A 23,027-nucleotide genomic window follows, 5' to 3' on the forward strand; every position below is an offset into this window, starting at 1 on the left:
TGAAGATATGACCCACAAATGTGTAGAGCTGTGAACCACAATAGAACTTGAAATTCTTACACTTTAATGAAAGAGCAAGATACAAGGAAAACAATGTGATTCTTGGAATTAAATTTAGATTACCGAATCATGAGAAAAATGGATTACAAGTTTAAGCAAAGTAGCCACTTGACAATCGTATAACAAAAGCTCTTCTTTTCCAAAAGATAAGTCTGAAATGATGTGTTCACAATAAGGCTTTTGACCTTCACACCTAGATCTTCCAAAATGACCAACGACCGGCTATTTTGTCTTTGAGGACACGATAAAATATTACATCTCAAAGTTTCACAGCTTTTGGATCAAAATACATGGCTTATTTACATGGTTTCTTAAAAAATAAGATATAGCATATCAAAAATGTGGCTTGGGGTAGTGTGTTTGACTAGGAGGGTGCTCATGAGCTACATCAGTCAAAAAAATTATCTCCTCCACCACACACATCAAATGGAAAAGAATTTGGCAGCCATCAGTGCCAACTTAGCCATGCTTACGGAGTTATTAACAACTTCATGATGCAAATGGCCAAGGATCAGCCACAAAATCATATTGTGTCCAATCAAGGGGAGAGGTTGATGTCCAAACATCTTTCAGCAAGGCACGAGAATCATAAGATCTCATCCTAGATGAAGGACTTAAAGCCACTAGTGTATAGAAGTGAATACAAAGAGTGAAACAAAGATGTGTTGAATACTTTTCAACACAGGGAGACCCATGTCAAATGCAAGGCATATTCCCATTATCAAGAAGATGCTAAGAATGGTAAGGGCCCTTGAGGCTCTTTGTAATTTGCCAAGGCAAAAAAAAAAGTGTTTCAAGTGCCTTTTTGACAATCATACCAAGTAGGATTTCCCTTTGAATAGAATAACAAAGTAAGAAAAGTCCAAGGGAAATGAAAAAGAGGTATGTAAAGGTAAGGACAAGGCCCCACACACATTCCAACTACTACAGTTAAATTTGTCTTCTAAGTTTACTCATGTGGAAGTCTCTCACTCCACATACGCACTTGAGTGATTTCTTTACAGCTTCAATGTGGTAGCAGCAAATGTGTCCACATGATCACGTTCACCTTCATGGACACATAAATGGACACAAGGTGCACATACTCATCTAGGGAAACCCACATGATTTAGTTTTCCTTCCTGGATACATGAATGGAAACAAGGTGCACATACTCATTGAGGGTAACCCATAACTTTCTCAATTATGCTTGGGTTCAGCAATTGAATTTTCCACTTTTGGAGAGTACACATAGTTACACAGCGGGTCAAGGCTTAGATTTTGGGACATTATGGTAAAGGATGTGCCACTGGAAGTTCAAGGCCATCCAATGAGCATCACCTTTCAAGTTATGAACATGGAAGGAGCTTATGTAGCTCTTGGGCATGAGTGATTGTATAATCTAGGACCTATTTTGAAGTGTATTTATAAACATAACACTCCTAAGTTTGAAATAAATGGTAATCATGCTTTACTTTTTGGAGAATTGAATGTGCCCTCTTCTCCTATCATATGTACATCCAAGCTGCAATTATAAGAGGATATTAAATATAGGAGCTTTTCATTTAGAGATTTCTTTACAAATTTAGAGCTTTTTGTGGGTAGCAAAAGTAGATGAAACCTTTTGCGCATACTAAGGTATATAGCTTTTCAACTAGGATAAAGTACATAGTAAAAAAATTGTGCTCTACATCTTTGTAACACAATTAAGGGCCATAGTAACACAACATGGATTTGATTAAAAAAACTAACCATATCAATATCAACATATTGATACTACAATGTCATATATATAGTATTTATAAGAAAGATCATCACAAATTCTTTGTTTACGATCTTGCAAGAATTTTAGTACAAAGTAAATTTTTTGAATTTTTGGTATGAGGTAAGTTGAAGTCTACTCTAGCAACGAGTCTTTATCTTGTTTAAATTATAAGCCAATTAGTGATATATGAGAGAGAGAGAGAGAGAGAGAGAGAGAGAGAGAGAGAGAGAGAGAGAGTGCAAAGTGAGATATATGGATTTTTTGAATGGAATAAGTTGAAGTCCACCCTGGCAAAAAGTATTTATCTTGTTTGCTCTATAAGTAATTAGAGAGAATGTGTGTGTGTGTGTGTGTATGTGAGAGAGAGAGAGAGAGAGAGAGAGAGAGATGCACATCTAGAGCATTAAGAGACCCCACCCCACATACATAGAGACACACACACACACATACATGATGATTATTGAGCAAGCATTTGCTTGCATTACCCTAAATCCCAATAAGAACAACAATAACAAGATAATGGCATGACAAACATAACATTTTTCCCATAATTGAACAACATATAGATTGATCCTCGATTTGAGATATGAAACATCATCCCAAATCAATGAATCATGATTGTGGGTGAAAAAACCCTTGTGGGGACAAGGGAAAAACCCACAATCTCCATATGTTGCTTATTGCTGCATTGAAAAAATACTATCTCAAACAATACATAGAGTCAAGTCACAAAAATAATTGTCCACCTATGGAAGTAACTTATCTACTAGTTTTTCTCCTGAGGAGGAGGACCACAAACTTTCTTCTCTAAACACTCAGAGAAGACAAAGAAATCACCCTCTAGCATTAGACAGTGACGGATATCCTTTGTGCAAGCAAGCCCCAAGCCACCATACCCAACAAAAATGTCCATAACATGGTCGTCCTCATATGTGAATGTTTCTAGCAACCAACTGCGTCAAACATAATAATCAAAATTTAACGTCAAGAGCTAGCATCTAACTACCAATATGAGTGTGCTGAGTATTCATGGCTAGAAAGTTACCTATAAAAAGTCTCAGTACGCTCTGCTCCCCCTCGAATCAAATCTCCAGCTATCCTTGTATAATTGTTAGATGAACGAGGTGGAGACTCTGTGAGGTAGCTTCTTGAGGTCGAAAAGCACTCAAGAGAAACATCCTCCCCAGCCTTTCTATCATAATGAGGTGTAATGCTTTGAGCATTCTTACGATAAAACAAACCAAGAGTGAGATCCATCACCTATGTAAGGAAAAAATAAATCACTTAAAGAGAAGAACTCTAAATTTCATGCGCCAGCGTCACATAGAGAAGGCAACCTCACCTACTCACCAGTATCTGGATGCAAGTATCCCCCATCACACATCAAAGTCCACGAGCGATGGAGCTGCAAACTCACTCTATTAGCCTGCATGGCAAGATCCCCCAAATGTTGCGCAAGAGACAAAGTCACCAAGAAACCCTCGTCTGCCAAGTGAACATCGGCAATTTCCATGACACCACTCGCAAGGCAGTGGAAAAGTGGTTCCACTCAGGAACAACCTTTACATTACCTACACACTCAAGTTAAAATAAAAAATTAAATCATAACATATGTGCATTGTATAACGAAAAAGAAGCCATGAAAAAAGCTCACCTATAGTGCTATTGTGAATACCATCAACTAGCATGGACGTAGGGAAGTCTGCAAAGATCAACCTTGTCGCATATTGGGAGATTTCCCCCTTCAATGAATACTCACGTCCATCATAGATTGGTGTTTTCTTGAACCACATTTCAATACTAACACAAACCAAAGGATCATGGTAAGAGTAAATTATGGTAAGTTGAGTTTTTAGAGAAATATGTAAGTCTTACCTATGCCATGCTAGGTCATCAATTGCTTCCACATCCAACAACAAAGCATCCACACAAGTAATAAACTCCTCTCCTAAACATGAGAATGAAATTTTTAATTTCTTAGAATCTCAAAGAATGCTTAGAAAACCATAGGAGTGTCAACGGTTAATGCACACAATAATTAGAGTAATAAAAAGCAAATAAACAAGCAAAGAGCGTCTACTTGTGTTGCGTTTTGATGGCATCCTCTCATGTAGTGAACGACTCATAATAGTCTCAGAGAAGCAAGACTTTGATGCTAGGGTGGATCCTTTTGGTGGAAGAGGAATTGGAAAGCTCTCCTCCTCACCATCAGAATTTACAGGCACACATTGGGAGGGTTTTTCTATACTTTTTTCATCTTTCCTTCTACGCGAAGATGGCTTGGTGGATGGCTCAATATGTGTAGCTTGGGGTGGGATTACACCGTCATTAGAGATGTGACTCTCTTTCAAAAAACCTTTCCATAGAAAAGTTCACAACAAAAGATCAACAAAATTCAATTTTAAACAAATTATATTAGTTTATACAAGAGATTGCAATTCACTTACGAGCATGAATCTCTTGCTCACTCTTTGGGATAACACCTAGGGGATACTCCAACCACCATGGACAGTGAGAGCACTCCCAAGGTGTAATACCCTTTTCCAAGAGTGTTGACGAGAACATAGTATTTTCATCCTCTTTATCTAGCCATTCTTGTACATCCTCCGGCATAGACTCTATCATCCTCAGCCGCATACAATTCAATAGCCATCTAAATGAAAAATCAATATAAAAAAGAGACAATAAAATACATTGTGAAGCAAAATTAATATTCAAACAATCCAATACCTGTACACAAGACGTTTTCTTGAATGCATCACTTCGGGTAAAGAGGCATAATCTGAAGCACTCTTCATGTTTGCTAGAACATGAGTATAATCCAATGAAACATGTGTCTTCCTAGATGCCTTAAAAAAAACCTCAAATGCTTTTGGCAACAAAGGCCCCTCCACCTCAAACTTAGCAATAATAATTACTACTTCGCCAAACATTCCTTGCCAATAGGTCTCTTGCCTCATGTAGGCTCTAAGTTTCTTATAGTCTGCAAAATGACCTCCCTTGGAGTCCTTAACTTTGGTCAAAATCATCATGTGAAGAAGTTCTTTGCATCTATTGAACAAATTTATAACCGTCAATCCAAAAGTTAATGTACTGATTACAATGCACACTAAAACGACAAATCAAAGTTTAAGATGAACTAAAACAAACCTTTCTATTGTGATCTTTGCGGCGCACAAGCTGTATAATTTATCCCGAGTGATTCCTACCATTGTTTTTTCATGCCAATCCTTGTCAAATAGCATAGTAAAAAACTCTTCACCATGTGCAGGATTTGCAATAGAAAGGTACTTATATCCGCTATCTCTCACTTTTTCTTCTTCCTTCTTTAAAGCTTCGTTCATCTTCTTTTTGAAATCCTCCCCAAGAAGACCTAAAGTTCTAAGCCTTCTCTTCTCATCAGCCAAAAAGGATTCCCATCTCCCCTTCATAGCAACACAATTGTTTAACAATATTTCTATGAGCCATTAGTAACACAACGCAAACAAATCCATGAGTACATAGGCTTCCCACATGGGAACCAAAACTCCATCCATAACTTGCCACCTCTACAAGGCTTCCCACATGGGAATTTAGGACATTATACAAACCGTAACACAATCCATCACTTGACAACTATGAATAGACTTCCCACATAAAAATTTAAGGTATATTTGAACGTAATTGTTATATTTATTATCCCAAACAAATTGAGCATGACATACCTTCCAAACAAGTTGAGCAATCAAGATGCACGGCGTTGCGTACCATGGCATAATCCCTTGGTTATGTCTAGCCTCCAATTTAAGCTCAACCTCCATCCAAGATTTTTGCTCAGGAGTTATATATTCCATTATGCTCGATTTGTTAGCAATACCAAACTTCTGAAACATAAATACTTCATGTGCCAAGTTGGGTGGAGTTGTAGCCCGTGAGATTCTAGAAGCAAATGTTGACGTGTAAGCAAATGAAAAAACATATTACAACTAGAGAATTGAACAACAATTAACCAAATATGCGTTACTCGTTTTTTGTATCAAGACTCAAAATCAACTCTGCTTCCTTCTTTTTATCTATCTCAATAAATTCACAACGAACTTACACATGGTATTTTTCATCCTCAGAGTGCTCTACAAAAGAAACATCATCCAAATTTATTTTTCAAGTGCAACAATGTATATCTAAACTCAAACAAGATAAGAAATGAAGCACTTGCCTTCTTCAATTCGTCGCATCCAAGTTTTCAATCTGTGGTTTCCATCCCAAACAAAAAAAATTTTGCCTCGAAGATCTACCCAATCACCCACAAGATTCTTTTCAAATTCTGCATTAAGTCTTTGCCATATTGGATCCCACTTCTCAATTGTATCTTCTGTCAGATGTTTTATTTCTCCATGTCATCCTTTAAGTGAAACAATAAAAGAACCCATTGAAGAGACATAGCCAACCCTATCGAACGTGGATGTCAACCAAGATGCATCCGAAATTGCACATCGAACAGCATCTGTACCTATTAATCTACATAAGGGAACAAAAGGAGGCTCTGACTTTCTTTTGATATGAAATTGACTTATGACTTCATTCATCAACCCAAGAGACACATTCTCCCCAAAAACCCTGTTATGCTTTGAAAAGTTGTCTTCTTCAGTTTGGTTATTGGTCTCTGTGTGGGTAGTTTGTGGGGTGGGAGCAAAAGATGGACCAATAGTATTTGGAGTGATAGCATTGCTATTAGAAGCACCATCTATAGACCTGTCCAAGGACCACGCTTCATCATCAACATACCCACATTGATTTCTTCTCTTCAGAGACTTCTTTGGTGGACTCATAGGTAGAATCCTTGAGGAACCATCCTCAAGTATAACTTGCCTTGCTTGAATAGCCCCAGATCGTAGAGTCGTCCCCCCTAAACAATTTGCTTCTCGTTTTTTCATGGAGCGTTTGGGAGCCATGAGAAAAATATTACACCTTTATTAAAAAAAATCAATAGCATAATCAAAACTCTGTTTAGAACTATCAACTCTTTTACAAAATACTATAAGTGCAAAAAAGACAAAACAGTTATAATGTATAAATGCTATGATTTGAAAGAGAGAGAGAGAGAGAGAGAGAGAGAGAGAGAGAGAGAGAGAGAGAGAGAGAGAGAGTTAACACTTAGGAGTTAGATAGCTAGATACTCTCTTAGGTTTAACACTTGACCTTCTGCTAAAAATTAAACATAGGATAAATACCTTAGATTTTTGCATAAATCAAAGTGGTTTCAGTGCCATAGGGTAGACATGTCAAAACCTGTCAACTCACATGACATATGGTGGAGCTTGCAATAGCTAGTATTACAAATATGCTTCCTCACCATCAAACAAGTCCAAAGGTGTGACGAGGAGCAAATTTTCTTTGACGTTATCGACAAAGGCTACCATACATGCCGATCTGCTGAGCTCGACAAAAAGTATTGGCCCTTGGCCTTCCCTCAATGCCTAAACAACCTATTCAACTTTGCCAGCAATAGCTCCTCCTTGCTTTTTGCCAGCTTAATAAACTTCTCCCACCGCATGACCACTGTCCATGCTTCACTTATGGAGGATGGCCACGCACTGCCGTCAACTCAGGCGCTACCCAAGGCAAGCTCAACTACACTCTCATTGGTCTCTAGTGGACTTCATCACCTTATGAACACAAACATTATAAGCACGTCTCTTGATACCACCCTATAGCAACATGCCCAAGAGAAATGTCAAGTGCTCAAACCCTTGGAGGATTGGTCCAACATCGAGCAATATTCAAGGCCAGAGATGTCGAGTAAGAGGCCCTTCATGAAGGCTTCTCAATATGGTGGTGCCATAAGTGTAAATGAGACACATCCACAATATGGTAGTGCTATTGTTAATGAGACACATCCACAACTACTCTTAGCAAATGAGAGGCATCATCAGAGCCTCGCAACTGAGAGACGGCATTGGCTTCTAGCAAATGAAGGGCAATTGATACGTGCAGTGAACGAGAGGCAACATATTCCTCACTTATATGGATCATTGATTGGATCCAAGCATATTGGCTCAACTACATTGCATATGAATGCAATAACTAGTCATGAGCAGACAGATGCTACCATTATCAACGCGTCGTCGTCACCAAATATTGGCATTGCTCCTACGCAAACACCTAGTCAACAAGAGCACCATCTTGGCATAGCAGGCTCCACCCTAGCATTTGACGATGATATGGATAATGACAATCTCTTCTTTGATTATTTCAAACATCTCAATCGGAATCTATGGCGATTCCTCCACTTCTGTGGCCTTGCTGGAGGAGTAAAGGGCCAAACCTCCACAGGTTTTGAAACTCAGCAATTGACGCCCAACGCAAATCGTGGCCACAGTATGGTATTGCTGAGAGTTTTGCCACTCACAGCATGGCGCAGGCCGAGTTGAGAAGGGTCTATTGATATTTCCATTTCCAAGCAGAGCATTGACACCTGGCCCCGTCTCTCCTTGCCGCGTCCCTCCTGGGCCCGTCCCTCCTTGCCAGCACAGCCAGCAACGCTTAGCAAACCCAAAAAATGAGCACGCTATCCGTCTACACGCATGCAGATGGACAGCGTGCTTGAAATTGGACAGCGTGTACAGCAGAAGCTCACGTCTCAGACAGCGTGCACAACGGGCCTGTACCTCCTGCTTGTAAATCGGACAGCGTGCATAGCAGAAGCTCATACTCGGACACAGCAGGCGATTAAGCACAAATAAAAAAACAAACAACATTCTCCTCCTCCATCTCTTCCTCCACGCCCCCCGCCCCACTCGCTGAGCACACAATCCATCCGCGCGCGCACGGACGGATTGCGTGCTCAGCGAGTGGGGCGGGGGGCGTGGAGGAAGAGATGGAGGAGGAGAATGATGAAGATGGTTCTACCTACTAAACTCCAGCCATGACTTGCAGAACATTGAAACCTTAGGTCTTCCAAAAAACTTAGGTTTGCTGTAAATTCACCTTAGGTTTATTGAAAAAACATAATCCACCTTCAAATTTAAGGAAAAAGTATCTGTTAATCTGATGATCCTATGACCACCATTTTGTCTAGCCTTTAGCCATGAAAGAACTTTCTAGACTCCGCAGTCTCCAATCCCTTTTATGAGTTCAAGCTTTTAGTAATGATCGTGAGCTTCTATTTCCTCGTAAAAATAAAGACTCTACCTTACGTTATGAATGAAGATAGAATATTTAATTATTATTGTAGAGAGAATGAAAAGAGAGTATTTAATTATGATTGCTTTAATTATAGAAGAACTAGGAGAGGATATTATATTACAATTGTCGGCATTAATTATAAAGCAACAATGAGCGGCCCTAGCATTTATGATGTGGCAGTCACTCATTTTTTCTCTCTAAGTGCGAAAATTATGTTTTATATTTTTTGCAATAACTTTTCATTAGGTTTAGAAAACCCATTGCTCCCATTGTCTTGGTATGGAGATGGACAGAGTAAATCTCTCTTGGACACTTGGAAAAGAGACACATAGTAGGGAATTAGAGCTTCGACACAACAAACTCTTGCTCAGCAGATATTATCTACAGTGTCTTCTTCCTCCAAACTACAAATTTACATGTTTGAAAGCAATAGTTCACATTGGCTTGGAAAAAAAAGTATATTCAAACCCCTTCAGAGTGGGATATTGATGGAAATGAGCACTTTTTATTGACTCTTCTCTCTCTTCTGAGTATTTCATTGAACATTCTAGTGATATGCTCTATATTACAGATAGTGAGGGTAGTGATTTTGGTGCTAAACCAGTCATAACAAGCATCAACAGTCAGTTTCCATGTGCAAAAGAAGATTGTTTTGAGATAAACAATCCATCAATGCAAGAGGAAACTGAGCCGTTTGACAAACAACAAAGATTGGGGTCCAGTGATGATGTCGTTCATGATTTTACAAAAAACTCTATCATTCCTTGGATTTTAGGTATCAAAACATGTTTCAGACTACAACACCTGATAAACAATAGCAAGAAAATCAAACAGGTGACAGAGCTTCCACAAGTTTATGATGGTGACATTGCCTTCGAGCTACCCCACATTGAAGAAGGTTGTAAAAGGATGGAAGGGATGGAGCAAAAATTCGATGGTCATTTTTGGACTAGGCCACATAAAACTAACATGTCACATAAATTTTACTGTTAGGCTTAGTTATTGCTTGGGGTCATTAGTTTGTCACAGAGTTCTTTGTCCCTATTATTTGAACAACACCAAGTTCAATGTATCCTTCTTTCATGGTTACCTAGATAAGCAAGTCAGGAAAGGGCTTCTATGTGAAGACGAAAACCTGTGTATCACTTGTCATTATTGCAAAAAAGTTGTTTTCTGTGAGTGTACTTGTGCTTGCAAAGTGTACTACATTTTGCCCTCAGATCCGAAGCTTACAAGAATGATGATTCACGTAGGTCATCACTGCATGAAGTCCAAGCAGGTACGTCAAGAGCCACAATAGAGAGAATACGGAAGATGGTCGCAAGTGTCTTGAAGGTGGATAGAAGCAGTGGACCAAGAAGAGTTCAGATGATTGTCGCTAGACAATTATTGGTTGATGCTATTCATGGTTCAGATGAACTAAAAATGGGGGAGTCAGAGCTCTCAAATGTATTGGAAGAAATGATTCCACTAGTTCAAAAAAAAGGTAAAACATTTAACATTTAGATTTTTCAGTACTACAAGGTTATTTTAATTTATGACTTTTTTTGACAGATTTAAGATAATGGTAGCTACTGAGAAAAGACAACAAGACTTGATTGTTGGGGATGGGTTTGACCACATTATGCTTTTGAAGAAAAAATGTCACTTTCCTTACTTTCATGGAAGTCGTTTCCCTAGGCAAGGTGGGCCAAATGATAAGTGTTACATCTTTAAGATGTCAAAAAAAGGTCCAGGGTCTCGTATAGACCTTGTCAATCGCATGCGTCGAGGAAATGGAGATTTGAGTGCTGCTTGGGTACATTTTGATCACACACATAGAATAGATGGATGGGCAACTATGTCATGCTCTGTTTATGATCCGAGGTAGTCTTTTGGTGTGTTGTAGCATTTTTGTTGCACATTTGCAAAATTTTTGTAACTAAGATTTGTCTTTTTTCTTTAGTTTGAAGGGATTGATGGTTATAGCGGTTTGTGACACCAAAGAGGAGGATACAGACACACAAGTCCTATTTTGGAGATCTCTTAATAATGTGTTGGCTCAAGAAGGTTATCCATCGACAGAATTTGCACGATTTATGGCTGATGAGGCTAGAGCAAATTGGGCTGCCGTGCATACAGTTTTCAATGAAGGGCCAAATAACGTCATGAATGGAAAGGAAAGGTCTTGTCTCTTCCACTGGGAGCAAAGTCTACATAAACATACTAAAAAATATATAGCCAAAGAAAAGTTTGGTATCCACAAAGACATGTGTGAGACTTGGCGCAATTCAAGGACAATGGGTTTGGCAATGAAGCAAGCAGAAGCAATTAGAAGATGGTGGGCAGATAATGTTGCAAGTGAGAATATCAAGTCATTGGAGAAATGGTTCAAGTGGTGGGAGACAAGGATATCTCACTGGGGTAGCTTACACAATGAAGTATGATACAATCATGAGCCTCACCACAACCTTCTCTATTTTTTTATTTCACTAATTCAAAGTTTTTTTTTGGTGGAATGCAGATATCTATGAGTCCTTGGGAAAAGGCTCAAATTCTGAGTACCAATTTGTCAGAGACCATTCATGCTTCTTGGCTTGCTGGAGAATGCGGTAGCAAAAAAATTTCTTTGTATGATGCATGCGTCACTGATGTCATCAATGCGTACATTCAATGCACAAAGCAACATGGCTATCTAACAGGTAGATACATAGGGCTTGGTCCAGATATGCAAACATATCTAGAGAGATCAAGAAATAAAGAAAAAACTCTTAGCCCACTTGTGTTGGCACGTGCTCTCCAAGGGGCAGTGGCAGGCACACCATTTTATGGGCAACCTTTATTGCATGGAGATGGGGAAACAGTGCAAAGAAAGAAGGCTAGAGGATTTGCAGAAACAGCTTCTCATAATCCTGGCTATGTGATGGAGTCTAGACAACGAAAAGAGCGCGGACGACCACGAAAGATTTTGTTTGATATGGACATGAAGCAAGAGGGACAAAGATTTGATGTGAATGCAGATTCCACATATGAGGAGATTCATGCAAATAATGACATAATAGATGACACCATACCTTCTATTAGTGAATACATTATTGGTGATTTTGAGATTGTTGTGCCACGGGGTCATTGGGCAATGAGAAGAATGCCTCAAAATGTCTCTCGTAAGTGTTTTGGCGTGCTTGAAGGGAGAAGATGTGAGAATGTCATGCAAAGTAGGTCTCCAGGACTTGTGGCCCCATGCTTTTGGGGAGAGAGAACTTACAAAGACCAGAGGCAACACCAATGGATGTGGTTTTGTGGCGATGATGTGCATCACACTGAAGTTGTGGCCAAACAAGTATTGTCACCACCGGAAAGGCCAACAACTTGGCTAGTAGAGAGTGGAACAGGTGTATCAAAGGAGGAGTATACTGGTTTGCTAGGGGCAGGTTTTGTGATTAGAGCTCCTTCTCCAAATGCTGTCAAGGAAAGGGAGACAGTGGGAACCTCTGGCAAGCGCAACAAAAAATGGAGGTCCGGTGTCTCTAAGGAGGCAAGTAAACGCATGGAAGTGGGAGCACGTATGGAAGCTTGTTTTGTGCAAGAGATAATTTTGGTGCCTGCTCGTCATGCTGTGTTCAAGATAATAACTCAAGATGTATATGATGTGCATGTGGCTATGGAGCCCTACTGTACATGCCCTGATTTTCAAGGCCGGGAGAAAGCAACAAAATCTTACTTGGCTTGTAAGCACCTATACTTTGTCTACACACAGATTCTTGGGTTGGATGGTAAGTAGCATATGATTATACATCAACCAACACTACGTGAAAGAGATCTCACTTTCATCTTGAATCAACCCCGACAGTTTACGCCTTCAAAGAAGTAGAGAAAAAATAAATGCCTAGTAGTTTGCTCAAATTTTTTTGACATTTTGGTGGATGATTTGTACACTTTGCGAGGCTTTATTTTGGCATTTTCCAGTAAAACAATCTCTTTGATGGCATGCTTTTTTCCTTGTACTATTTTGGATCATAAAGATTAATGCTTTTGAGGAATCTTTATGAATTGATGGTAGTGCTTGTACTTTTTTTTTGTTGAAGCCTTGTAGGTTTCTCTACAAGAATGGCATACATAGAAGTTTGGGTTGGGTGGGAGCTTTTATTAATACACTAATGTTGTTGTTGTGAAGGGATTGGTGTACATGCATCAAACTTGCAAAAATAGATAAAACTTAGAAACATCTAAGTGAACACAAGAGTGGTTGCATGCAAGTTAGAAAGACCTAAACTATGTGAGAAAGCTCCAAATGAAAAGATCTCAAAAAATTGACACTCCAATTATAAGAGAAATTAAATGAAATAGAGAATTTTTATTTGTGTTACTACTTGTGTAGCTTCCTTTTACATGAAGATAAAAAGTCTAATTTTGTTTCTCAGTGTGATGAACTTAGTCAAGTTTAGCACAAATATGAATATTTTTTTTGGATGATTTACCTTTGGGTTTACCTCCAGAGAGGAAATACAAGATAGTATAGATGTGTAACCCGACAACAAATTATCAAGAAAACCAGCATATATGCTTATTCAAAGTGAAGCTAAGGATTTGGAATGTTAGCTAGCTGAATTGTTAGTAAAGGTTTCATTAGACCCATTTCTTCTCCATGGGCATCCCAAGTGCTCTTGGTGAGGAAAAAGGATGGTTTTGTGTGTGTGTGTGTGAGTTTGTGTGTAAATTATCAATGTCTAATTAAGATTAACACAAAGAATAATGATCATATGCTCATAGTTGATGAGATTTTTTATCAACTTTATTGGGCTATATACTTCATGAAGATTGATTTGTGATTAGGATATCATTAATTACAAATTGATACAAGAGATCTTCCTAAAAACTTTTTGAACAAGGTTTGGGCATTTTGAGTTTCTTGTTCTTCTCTTTGCATTGATAAATTCTGTAGTTTCTTTTATGAAACTTATGGACACGGTCTTCCTACTTTGCTTGGGTAGATTTGTTTTTTTTCTTCTTGGACGACATAATTATTTACAGCCATTGTAAGGAAGACCAATTTGATAATCTTAATAGCTTTTTGAACCACTTAGAAAGCATGCCTTATATGACACGAAGAGAAAATGTTCTTTTATGAAAATAGAGAGCAATATCTTGGCCATATTATATCCATTGAGGGTCTTAAGATGGATCCTAGCAAAATGGAGGCTATTTTGAAATGGCCTTGTCTCAAAAGTTTAAAATATCTTCAAATTTTCTTGGGCGTGACCAGCTATCATCGCAAATTAATCAAAATTATGCAAAGATACTTGTACTTATGAATGTTGACTAGTTGAAGAGTCAAGATCGTCAATTTACCTGGCAAGAAAAACATCAAAGTAACATTGATAAGCTTAAGATAGCCTTAGCTTTTGCTCCCCTATAAGCATTGTTGATCCAATAAAGCCTTTTTTTTGGATATTGATGCTAGCAATAAGGCTATTGGTGTAGTGCTACTTCAAGAGGGTAGACCAATTGCCTTTGAGAGTAAGACATTAGATAGTGCTCAACAGAATAACTTTTCATACGGGCATGTGTTGTATGCCATTATTCATGCCCTTCAGATAGTGTAGAGTTTGAGATTGTGCCTTATCATATTGAGAGCATTAAGTGGTTTACGAATCAAACATATTTTAAGGGTCAAAAGTCTAGATGGGAAACATCATTTAATAGTATAATTTCTCTTTACAATATCATAAAGGTTGATAAAGCATGGTATCTAATGTTTTAAGTCGAACGCTAGAGAGTAACAATGTTTCTTTCATGGAAATTGAAATAAACTCTATTTTAAGTCGCATGCTAGAAAGTATTTTTTTTTTCTTTCATGGAAATCAAAAGTAAATTATTGGCCTCTATCATAAAATCTAATATCTAACTAACCCAAATGATTTTCTCATATTAAATTGATCACTTAATGTGGGAGAATAAACGGGAACAAGTGTTAAGATATAGGTATGTGCTTTTAGATCTATCTCAACACGGGGCCAATGTAAAGGGGCCCAAAAGGGAGATGGTCTATCAAAGAGCAAGGCTAACCAATGGAGCATAAGACCTTAGGGTTAGCTTCATTGAAGACCTCCAATAAATGTGTGTAAAAGTCCTTTTGACCTTAAGTAAGCTAGGGCTGAGCTTGAGGTGGGAACCCGGCCCAAGCTCGAGGTGCTTGTCCTGCTTGAGTGCTTGTCATGCTTGAGGTGTTTTTCATGCTTGAGGTGCTTGATTAAGATTCTTGAGGTGCTTGACTGGCTCCATGCTTGAGGTGCTTGACTTGCTGCATGATTAAAGTACTTGAGGTGCCTTGAGAAGCTTGCCTGAGATGCTTGTGGGAACCCCCCCTAGTTCAAGTGCTTTGTCATGCTTGGTGAGTAAGGTGCTTGATCACCTAAAAGTCAAAAGCATTCCTACAAGAGGGGGGGCGAGCCCTTTTCCTAGGGCCTAGAGAGAGAACACCCACTCACACACACAAGGGAAGCCCATCTTGAAGAGGCAGCAAGGACACATGTCAGGCCCCTACCCATGTTACCTTCATGTGTTTCTTGAAGCCTATTGGCTAGGCTTCAAAGGGGTCCAATGATAAATTACATGAATTATCTAATTGTTTTAGCATTTTTCAAGTCCTCTCTCTCAAAGGGGAAAGGGAGACACTTGTCCCAAGGCTACCCATGTTGCTTGTAACGGCTCCTGCTTGTGATTGGCTAGGCCTGGAGGGGTCCAATGAGCTTCAGGCATGAGCTGCAAGGGTGGGTCGACCCAAGCAAGCTAGGGGGGTGCCTAGGGGGTATACTCACCCACACAAACTCACAAGCGCTCTCATTGTGTGATATGCAAAGTGCAGGAGCTCCCTCTCCAAGCAAGTAGAGGTTGAGAGCCTACACCAACACTCTTGGCTATGGAGTGCAAATCCAACCAAGAGCCATGCTTCAATGCTTAAGCTTGCCATCTCCTTCTTCTTCATTACTATGCTATTATGTATGCTAGCAACAAGAGTATGATAAGTGAGGAACTAATTCTTTCTCCTACGAAATGTTTCTTCTTTCTCTTCCCTACCCTCATTCCCTGCTAGCTCTCTCCACCTTCGAAGGTGTTTGAGGTCTTGGGACTGAGGCTTGGGATAGTTAAAGCTTTCTTCAAGTTTATGTTATGTTTGTGGTGCATGAAGCCTTCCATCTTCATGGCATCACCTAGGTCACAAGGAACACAAAGACTGTATTGTAACAAGTCTCTCTTTATGGGAGAAATCATAATACAAATGCCTATTGGAGGGGGGACCGGCTCCACATAAATCCGGTCCTCAATTGTTGTCATGTTCTCTAAACTCTCTCTCTTGCAAAAGTATAACTTGTCTATGCCAAGTTAACTAATTGCTATGATTATGTTGCTATCTTCAATTATGTATACCCGCTATGCTCACAAAATCATTTCTTGAAAGTACTCTCATTAAATTCCGCTATTCTCAAATTGAATAGGCAAATTCCATTACAGCCTCTCTCCAACGAAAGTGTGAGCATGATCTATTATATGATACGGTGTGGAGTCATGCAAAAATGAGGGATGCTTCTTGCTCTAATGTGAGTGTAGCAGTTAAATCTACACCTAGTTCTACATTTTTACAAGTAAAACTATAGTGATGGAATACATTTTTTATGGATGGTGGGTATCTAGTCCACAAGGGGACAATATGTGTATCGTAGAAGGTGAAAACTAGCTCCTAGAGATACCTTGCATGGGGATTTACCTGGGCAAGCTACCTAGTAGAGTTACCATCAGTTAACCCCAGTGTTGTCTGACTGTGCAACCAGTCAAACTTCAATGCAAACACCTAAAAATAGGACCCGTCCATACCATTTTGGGGACTCTTGAGACTCTTGACTCAAAAATTTATATTTTCTAGAGCCTTAGAGCACTCAATGTTGAGCCTTTTAATGATTGTACTTTTAGATCAATCTTTCCAAGACTCTTGCATCTTAAGCAAAATGAGATTCAATCCATGCATTGGTGGTCAACCACATAACCATATTGATACAGATCTCATATGTGAGAAACTCAGCAGGTGTTGTTGAGAATATTGTACACTTTTACATATCAGATGACAAGCACCATGAGAAACTATTTGTTCTACGTTTTTTATGATCCATGACTAGTGGCTTAAATAGAAAGGGCCTTGTTTGTTCTCTCATTGGGTATGGTCAGATGGTTTTTCTTCTCACTTTAAATCATAATGACTTTACTATTTTGTGGGAAGGTACTATCAATTGACAAGCTTACATATGATGCATAACTGCTTCACTTCAAGACATGGTAAAGGAGAGCACGATGGTGTAGGTGTTGTGATCAATGGAATGATCACGTAAGAGGAACTCAAGCCAGATATTTGGCTTATGAAGTGTGCAGCTGATGTGGTGATATTTCTTAATGCAAAATTTCAGCAACAAGAGAATCCTAAAGGTTTAATACTCAAAGATTTTCTAGCTGGTGTCTAAGGATGATGTGAAGCATAGCCTAATGGGGGATTTTCAGCATATTATAGGCACTCTCTCCTTCCATTTTGTTGATGAATAATTTACAAGTAACCCATGTGTTGGGTGATTTTGAACGCTCTCATCTTTTTGTGACATCTTGTGCCATGTCTTAAAGGGGCAGTGAAGGAGGTGCAAAAACAAACTTCACGTAGATGAGTGGAAATATGTTTCTATTCTTCCATCGACAGAGACTATGGAAGTAGATATTGTCTCATACGATGAGGATGGAAACATTGATATACCTGGCATTACCACAAGTCATGATCACAAAGTGGCCATGTATGAAGGAGACCTTGAAGTGTTGTGTAAAATGATAACAGCTTTGAAGTCAATTTTTGGTCACAAAGAAGGTCATGTTTTTATGGTTCAAGGACTTTATAGTTGTTTCCTTATCTCAATCACATCTCAGTGTTATCAACACCATCAATCAGGTATGATAATAAGGATGTGTTTAGTTGTTGAGATTGTAATGTGCATAAAAACTATTCACCCCACCTCAAAGTGTAGCACATAGACCTAAACATAGAAAATATTTTTCTCAACTTATGAAAATTATAGAGTTGTTCGTTATAAAACTCACAAATTATAAAGTGGGAATTGGTATTTTTTCCATTTTATATAATATGGTCTTAAGGGACTATGAGCACGCATGGGATGCATGTTCAAGAGTCTCTAGGGCCAAGGGGCTATAAAGAGAGTGGTTGGGAGGTGATCACTATGCCATAACCCTCTTCCTTACATTTATGCAACATATAAAGTTTCTTATTTGAGTATATAAGATACAATTTCTTGCATGACATCTCATGTTTAGTCTTCTTTGGCTTTTCTTTGGTTCTCTCACTCAACACTTTCTGCTAACATGATGTCGAACAGTACCAATGATGGAAGAGTGAGGTGTTAGTTGCCATTGGTAGAGCCAATATCTTCTTAGAATTTTTTCATTGTTGATGTAACACAAGCCATCCCCCTGCCCCCCTATGCTTCCAAAAATGGGACCCCCATAGGAGTATGTCCTACCACCATAGCTCACACCTCCTCCACCAATGCAAAAATATTGCCTCTTGATTCCACAATATGTGCATCAACCAACCCATACCTAGAATGGCCTACAATGTAGCCACCACCACCACCATCACTAGCTAATGAGAGTGAATTTTGAGGCTACCGAGCTGAGTCAACATAGTAACCTATTGAATTGTAGGGGGGACAAATGAAAATGGTGGATAAGGAGGAGGAAACTATAATGATGGTTGTAGAAATCAATACACTACTAAGGCAAAAATGGAGTACATTAGAGGATATTCTTACTTTAATAACCCTAATCAATGTATCAATGATTTATTGTTGCTACAAGAGCATGAGGTAGCAAGGAAAAGGGAAATAATAAGGAGATTTTGGTAGCTTCGTTCTAATGGAAAAAACTCACGTGTAAGAGTAATTTTTTGAAAATTGCTGAACTAAATGACCTTGTCCCTTCAAGTCCACTTGTGTTAGACATCACCTATAATTATATGTCACAACCTTGGCAAACCATACCTCCATGGATCCAATTAGCAAAAATTTACTTCCATCAACGAGAATAAGTAGAAATTGGTATCCACAAGTTGTCTGCATGGTTAAGAAATCCCTAACTATAGAAAAAGTTTTGAGGAAGGTACACCACAAAGTAGGAGAAAATCCTACACCTCAAATTCCAAACACTAATGTACCAGCAACTAACATGAGATTTATCCATTTCCAACTACTTGGCTACCCATGCAAAAGCAACCATCAAGCTTGTTAGATGCTTTGAAAGAAAAAAATCCCTGGCTAGAGTTGGGAGAGTTTTTCCTACAGGAGTTTTTGCCACTAGCAATGACGACCTCATAACTTTTGAATCTCATGCCAAGATTTTGCAAATTCTTTCCAAGAAATTGACCTCAACGAAAGCACAAGAGCTTTTGGAAAAATTATTGCAATAATTCTCACATTGTGACTTACCAAAAGCTAGGTGCAATTGGGGGCAAAGGATCATTGACCCAATGGGCCGATCGGCAATCCCCTACACCCAATTTCACATGGCTAGCTATGTTCTTCCTTGCGAATGGAAGATCGTGATGTTAAACTATACATGCAAACAATGAGAAAGATCCCACTTTCGTACATGAAAATATGTTGATATCTACTTATAAAGCAGACCAGACTAAATCCCATTCCCTAATTGTCAAAATTAGTATAGTTAAAGCCAAAGTTGTTCTAACACTCATAAATGATGATCAACTACTGTTGTTGTCAACATTTGTGGTGCTCTAAATGCCATACATCCTACTTGATGGAGGACCTGGATCAAATTTTCTTGTCCATAGATTTACGTTGAAAACCTGGCATTAGTGAGTTTGAGCCAGTGCCTTTTTGGTCAACCAATGTAGAATGAAGCCCCTTGAACTAGTTAGGCACTTGGATGTGTATATTTCCAAACTTCTCTTATGCAATTGGCACCTAGTATTACAAATGGAGGATGTTACTAGAGATTATCCTCTCCTAGCATTGAACCTCGCCTAAACCAAGTAAGATCCAAATAGGCTTGGGAAAATAGTACAAGCTCTACATAGAAGTAAAAGAAGAAAAGATAATTTGGCATGCATGCATGCACACTAGTGGCTTTGCCTATCAGAAAAAAATATGATGAATCACTTAGTTGGAGGTCTAGATGATGATGAAGAATAGTAGTATTTGTTAGTAAATAGTAACCTTGTACAAAACACAATAATATGGAGCCAATCAAAGCAGAGGCTTTGTTGGATAACTTAGACCAATGCCAAAAAAACAACAAATCCCACTCTTGCACTCACCCTTGAGTTAAATTAGGTAGATACAAAATGTAGTTAGATCAAGAAGGAGCTAGAAGAGTGGACGCAAGTGAAGTTTATTCACATAGCCAAACTCAGTGTTTCAACAACAGTTCAATCAACCAATCACTGAGGACACAATGCTAACTAATTAAGCTAAATTACTTCAAGCAATTTTTTGCACAGTCCTATATTGACATGAAAGGGATTGGACCGATATTTTCTTAACATTTCAATGTACTTATAGAGGATTCTTAGTGTAGGGCAACAATGATATCGATGAATCCCAAATAAGTAACTTATAGAATCATCTAAAAGTACATTGAAATGTACTTATAGAGGATTCTCAATGTAGGGAAATAACGATATTGATAAATCCCAAATATGCAACTTATGTTAAGGAGGGAAGCAATTAGCTAATACATGTGACTTCATCACAGCAATAGAAAGAGAAACTTGGCTTTCTCTTGTTGTTATTATGCCGGAGAAGAATAAAAATTTTGTATATGAGGATTATTAGAACTTGAGTGTAGTCACACCATGCGCGATATATTTTTGATTCAGTCACAATTGTTAGCTTAGATGATGTAGTAGGTCATGAAATGCACTCTTTCTTGGATGGGTTCTTTGGTACAATCAAAATAAGATGTCCCCTAATAATAGAGAAAAAAATCATCTCATTACTGAATGGGGTACTTTTGTTTTAAAGTTGATATTTGGGCTTAAGTGTGCTCAAGCCACTTTTCAAAACAATGAAATCCATATGGCAACAACAAGATCAAGAAAAGAGTCCTATCATTATTGAATAGGGTTATTTTGTTCTAAAATTATGACATTTGGTCATCAAGATGGCACCAAAAGATAGAGAATGGTCTCCCCTATCATTGAATGCAATAATTTTGCTATAAAGTTATGATATTTGGGCTTATGTGAGACTATCTCAGCTTGGCTTTCTCTTATTATTATTGTGCAAACGAAGAATAAGGAATATGTATTGTGTGGTCACCATACCCATTGATTCATACACAAATGCGCTCTTAGATGATGTAGTAGATCATCAAATGCACTCTTTCATGGATATGTTCTTTGGTGTATGGCACTAGAAGATAGAGTAAAGATTGTGGTGCTTTTGTTCTCAAGTTATGACATTTGGGCTTAAGTGTGCTCAAGCCACTTTTCAAAGAGCAATAATGACTATCGTGGAGTTGTTTGTAATAACAAATTTCATGGTGGATGGAATCAAACCTTTTGGTAGAACAAGCGGAGCATATCAATCATCGTTGTCTTTCCTTCACAAAATTTTGATAGGCCCAATTGCGTTTTAGTCCTTTAAAATAAGCATTTTGTGCAAAAAATGGAATGTTGTTAGGACACAATATTTTGGTTAAAGGAAACTCCATGGATCCCACAAAAACTAAACTAATTTTGCTAGCCAAAACCCCTTAAAATTTTCAAGGATTTCCTTTGGAGTTTTTTGGCCTAGTGCACTTGCACGACATAATGCTACAGATTTTATATGATATTGCAACACCCAAAGATTGGCAATTGAAGCAAAAAAAGATTCAATGAGTACATTCACACATTTTTTCATTGAACTCCCATTTTGGAAAAAGCACTCATTGTTGAGCCACCGCAATGGAATTTGTTGTTCCACGTTTTTGTGCATGGATCTAATGCAGCCCAAATTAAAAAAAGATACTAACTAGTATATTTTGTTGACCAAAGGCTTATCCTCGTCAAGAAAAATATATTGTTTCCAAAAGAGAAGCATTGTTCCATTGACTTAAAAAATTTAGGCATTACTTGTTTGGAAAAAAGTCTCTGTTTCATGTGGGTCACTTGGTTCTGATGTATTTGGTGGCTAAGCAGACATCTCATGCCAATTTTTTCTTGTTGGATGCTAATCGTTATAGAGTTTGATTCTCTTGGTAAACAACATGCTAAGGCTATTTACTTATCTTGGCTTTACGTTCAAGTCTATGGTTCAAGGGATAGGCGTTGACAATGATTTTCACAATGTGCTTTGTATTTGGTATCAATATGGACCTCCACCAAGGAAATGCTTAGTGCATTCCTCCAAACAATATTGTAACCAAAGAATTATACTCATGACCAACAAAAGAGGATAGCTTTGTAAATCTCGTGCCTTGAAATTAGGAAGTCCATCTTTGGCAATGATGTGCACATCATATTCTCCTTTGATGTGTTCTAGTTCATTAGCAAGAAGCTCAAAAAAAAAATGCATGAAGGAATTAGTGGAGAGCATTTTTCTAGTGAGAAAACAACACAAAATATGCTATATGTAGGTATTATTGTAGGCATACTCCACCAATGGTAAGTACTTCTCCCATTGGGATCTTTGATTTACTTTTCTTACATAGGATTTTAGTAGATCAAGAATTTTTAGGTTTGCTATTTCACTTTGGCCATCCGTTTGTGGGTGATAGGCCGAAGAGAAGTTTAGCCTTGTCCCTAAATTCTCAAAGAGATCCTTCCAAAAATCCAAAAAATTACTGGTCATTCTAGAATCTCTGTCTGGGACTATAGACATTGGCAATCCATGGTACTTGAAGATTTGTGAGATGAAGAGGGTTGCCATTTGATGGGCTTTGATAGTCTTTTTGACAGGTATGAAATGAGGCTTGTTTGCTAAACCTGTCTACTATCGTCCATATTCCCGTATTCCCATGGATAGACTTGGGC

General features: G+C 38.4%; 2 pseudogenes; one reads left to right on the forward strand and one right to left on the reverse strand.

Annotated features, from left to right (window-relative positions):
* Positions 1-2,861: 2,861 nt before the first annotated feature.
* Positions 2,862-7,064, reverse strand: LOC147431248 (uncharacterized; annotated as a pseudogene).
* Positions 7,063-8,464, forward strand: LOC147431249 (uncharacterized; annotated as a pseudogene).
* The last annotated feature ends 14,563 nt before the right edge of the window (positions 8,465-23,027 follow it).

Source organism: Adiantum capillus-veneris, chromosome 21 (assembly GCF_014529385.1).
Source record: "Adiantum capillus-veneris isolate H3 chromosome 21, ASM1452938v2, whole genome shotgun sequence".
NCBI lineage: Eukaryota > Viridiplantae > Streptophyta > Polypodiopsida > Polypodiales > Pteridaceae > Adiantum > Adiantum capillus-veneris.